Here is a 4751-nt window from a genome sequence, read left to right on the forward strand (position 1 = left end):
TTCGTATGTGTGTGAAGACGCTGCAGGCAGCGGCGCAGCGCAAATCTGTAAATGAATATTCCGAAGTGAAGTAAACTTCAATGGATTTCCCCTGCTTAGGGAGTAGGGAGCAATGGACACTGTGTATGGACCATGTCAATCGGAACACAGTTCATGCACAGAGCTCACTTCTAACGAGATGATGATCTGAATCAGGTGTGTTAACAAAGAGAGACATGCTAAACATGCAGAGCGGGGGTACGCGAGGACTAAAATTGAGAACCGCTGCTCTAGTGGACACTATGGGGAATGAAATGCCAACTATGCCATGCTGAGGCGCATGCCTGTCCACCCAGTGAGAGACCAAGGAGGTGAAAGACACATACCTAACCCTTTCCTCAGAAAGGGGAAAAGCCACTGATGCCCTGGGCCGCTCAAATAACTTGGGAAATGAAGAACCCGATTTGATAAAGGGGAACACCCCAACCCAAAGTAAGAAAACAGCTATGTTCAGATAGCTATGCTATGTGAGCAAAACTAGCCTGAATACACAAGACCACTGAAGAGGCAAACTGAAAAACCTCTAGATAAGAGCTCAAAGTGATCACTACTTATAGCCCGAGTAAGGGGAGTTGTTGCTGAGCTAGAATACAGCTATCCTCAGATAGCTATATCCTAAGGGTCTCATGAAAGGCTCGTAGACCAAGATAAACCATATACAGCTAGCCTTGGATAGCCAGGTAAGACCTTACTTCAAAAACTGCCTAAAACAACATAAAGTGGGCTACCTGCTTACAACCCTAGCAGGGGAGATAGCACAGTTTAGGCAAGGGCTCAAGGAGACCGCTACTTAAAGTCCCCTAGGACATAAAGTCATTGAGCTAGCACATAGCTATCCTCAGATAGCTATGTACCTAGAAAAGGGCTACCAGAAGGGGGAATGACTGAAACACTTTCATTGTCGTCACCAACCACATCAATCTCTTCATCATCATTCTGACTAGAAGAGCCCAGCAGCGTGCTATCGGGATCAGATGACTCTAAAGAAAGAGTGTCTGGATCCCGAGCCGCGCTCGACCTGCGATCCCCATGAGTTTCCATCGTGCCTCGGCAGCAGTGGGACCCGACCCACGAGGCACAGACGCTTGCCCCTCTTCACTCGAGAAGAGAGACAAACATGATCGGCGCTTCTGCATAGTGAAATTCTCACAATGTGCACATTCGTAGCCCTCGAGCAGCAGACGTGCGTGCTCCTTACCCAGACACATTACGCACAAGTCATGTGTGTCCTCAGGTTTCAAAAACCTCTGACAAGGAGGTAGGCACTTTTTGAAATGCTCGCCAGGTTTCAGAGACATAGTACACACTGCTATCAGACAGACTGCTCCTGAAGACAACAAAAGTTGGTGACGTATTCAACAGGTGCCCTTTTATACTTCTGGGCACCTGCCTGTGATGTCACAGGCCACGTGGACCAATAATATTGGAGTTTTTGCACATGTGCTTCAGACACCGGTCATGCTGGCAGCATTCCCCATAGTGTCCGCTAGAGCAGTGGTTCTCAAATCTCTCTATGAAGTACCCCCAGCACTGCACATTTTGTATGTCTCCCTATATCTGACACACCCAATTTCAGGTCATGCAGTCTCCACTAATGAGCTGATGAGTTGAATCAGGTGTGATAGATGAGGGAGACATACCAAATGTGCAGGGCTAGGGGTACTCCAGGACAGGTTTGAGAACCACTGTGCTAGAGGATATAGCACGAGTTCTCTAGAAGGGGAATTATATTTTATAGGCACTTATTGACCATCATTACATCTAACCCATATAAGGGCTCGTCTCAGAGCACATTAAAACAAGAGGTTCAATTATCTAATGATATTAACTGTGAGGAGGAGAGATCTGTGGGCTTTGTATGAGACTTACATAACACACCACACCTTTCAGTTGTCCATATATAACACATTGTTTTTTTTTAATCTCCTTCAAAATCAAAAAGCAGATTTGAAGTGTGACGGCCTGCATACCTGCCCTCTGTGTGGTTTTGTTCAATTTTGTGTTTTCACCTAGGCCCGGAGTCTTCCTCATTATAAAAGCTTCTTACCTTTCCCCTGTTGGTTGGTGTGTGTGTGTGGGGAGTTTGCCTCTGACTCGCATCACCCTTTTATGTTGCTTTCTGCTGGCATTTGTGTTCAATTATTGTTTTGTTTGTTAAATAAATCTGTTATATTTTGATTCAATCCCTGCTTCCCTCTCTTTTGTCATAATCTTTGAGCCAGGTTATGACAAATGGGGGCTCGTCCGGCTGTTTTTGGTTTGTTTTTGTGCTACGTGTTAAGTTGTGCGTTTTGCGGGTTAATTTTGTGAATGAAGTGTCGCAGTGACGTCACTTGCCCGTAGTGTTGGACCGCGTGGTGCAGGTGCAGGTGTAAAGAAAGTTTGCACTGTGATTGTTTGCGTGAACGCGATTTTTGACCGGGGTGCGGGAACATCTAGGTAAGTACTGTAAGTATTCTAAATTAAACTCTTTTTTTTTTTAATAAGGTGCTTCTCTTTTAGGTTTAGTGGCACTACTCTTTTGGGTTTCACCTGATTTGTTTGTGCAGTGTTGCGGTGAAAGTGGGCAGAGCAGTTGTCTCGGGGGCACTTCCGTGGGTTTTGGAGAGGGTTTTTTCTGGTTGCTTTTCCTTCCCATTGGGTTTTGTGCATAATGGAACCACCATCAGTAGCCGCATGAAGACCAGGGTTGAGTTTTTAGGTAGTTGTGGGGTTGAGGTAGTTAGTTAGAGAGGCACACCTTATTTTTAATTTTTGTGTTATAGATTGAGTGCTATTAATCGTGACTGAAATTTCTTGCACATGGTTAAAATGTCTACAGTAGAGGAATTTATGGCATCTCTGTCAAAAGAATTATTAGATCTCTGCACAAAAGAGCAGCTTCTTAAAATAGCTGAACATTATGGTACTGATGTCAGCAGTAATATGCTTAAAGAATGACAAAAGTCATGAGGAGTAATTTAATTGAAAGAAAGATTTTGTCAGAAAAATCGTCTGTTTCATTACCTTTGCTTTCCATGTTGACTTCAAATTTAACATTTGAACAGCAAAGAGAGTTACTTGCGATGCAAATTGAGCACGAAAGGTTTAAATTGAAGGCCGAATTGGATAGGAATTTAGCAGTGGAGAAAATACGTCAGGAAACAATGCAGGCTAGGTTTGATTTTGAACATAGACTTGAAACGGATAGAGAAGGAGCCGCAGCTGGAATAGGTATGTATTCACAGTCAACTTTTTTTGGGGGATGTGGTAATTCTGGTTTTGATGATGTACGAAATTTGCGACTGGTTCCGAAATTTTGTGAAAAAGAACCAGATTCTTTTTTTTTTTTTACTTTTTGAACGCATTGCCGATGCATGTAATTGGCCGGACGCGGCCCGTGCATTGATGCTTCAGACTGTATTAATAGGTAAAGCACAGGAAGCATATTCATCTTTAACTGTGGGGGATAGTCAGGATTATGCAAAAGTGAAGGCAGTAGTGTTAAAAGCCTACGAACGTGTCCCAGAATTTTATAGGCAGCAATTTAGAACCTGGAAGAAAAGCGAAAAACAGAGTCATCTTGAGTTTGTGCGTGACGTACAAATGCATTTTTCACGCTGGTGTTCTGCTGCCGAGGTCAGTGACTTTGAAGCGTTGTGCAACTTAATTGTTTTGGAACAATTAAAAAATTCTGTTACTAATCGTGTTGCAGTTTGTTAGTGAGCAAAAAGCACAGACAGCAACTAAAGCAGCAATGCTTGCAGACGATTATGTGTTAACGCACAGACACATTTTTAGTCAGGATAAGTACCAGTCAAGTTACAATGCGCCAAGTACTAATGTGTCTGACATTTTTGTGCGCCAGATTAAAGGTTTCCAGTCTGAAAATAGAGGTAATGGTTCGGGTGACTCCAATAGATTTTGTCAATATTGCCATAAACATGGTCATTGGAAGTCTGACTGTTATATGCTTAAACCTAAGCCCAAAGCTGTTACAGGTGCTTCGGTTAAAGGTACGGGTGAAGCAGTACCTGTGCGTTCGTCTGATGTGAGTTCTTCTGTACAAATTAGAAACTCTTGTTCTGCAGTGTTGGACTCTTACCAACCTTTCATTAGGAAGGGGTTTGTGTCTTTAGTAGGCAGTGATACAAAAGTGCCTGTAAACATTTTGAGGGACACAGGAGCATTTGATTCCTTTATTCTGGCTGAAGTATTGCCCTTTTCCTTGGAGTCCGAATTGGGTAGTTCAGTTCCAGTTCGGGGAATGGGGTTGAATGTTTTGCATGTGCCATTGCATAAAGTGATGCTTGACTGTGATTTGTTTCAGGGCAAAGCTGAAACAATTATCAATTAACAAATAATTGCGGGCTGTGCACCCAGCATTGCCGATTGAAGGAGTGGCCGTTATTCTTGGTAACAAACTAGCAGGTGATCGGGTTTGGTCTGACATTTTGCCGTCTGTGGCGGTGGAGCAAAAACTTCCGTTAGATGTTTGTCTGATTTTCCTTTGTCTGTATCTCACAGTGAGCTGGTCTCGGAGCAACAGGCGGATTCCTCTTTATTTGAGTCATTTCAGCTTGTTAAACCCGACACTGAGGTAGAGGATAGTGCCAGTGGATATTTTCTCCAGAACTCGCTGTTGGTGAGAAAATTGGTTGATCATAAAGGTAAAGTCCTTGGAAACCTGTTTTTCAGATTGTGTTGCCATCAAAATTTCGTGACGCAGTTCT

This window comes from Sinocyclocheilus rhinocerous, unplaced genomic scaffold, assembly GCF_001515625.1.
Source record: "Sinocyclocheilus rhinocerous isolate Xijiao unplaced genomic scaffold, SAMN03320098_v1.1 scaffold350, whole genome shotgun sequence".
Classification (NCBI taxonomy): Eukaryota; Metazoa; Chordata; class Actinopteri; order Cypriniformes; family Cyprinidae; genus Sinocyclocheilus; species Sinocyclocheilus rhinocerous.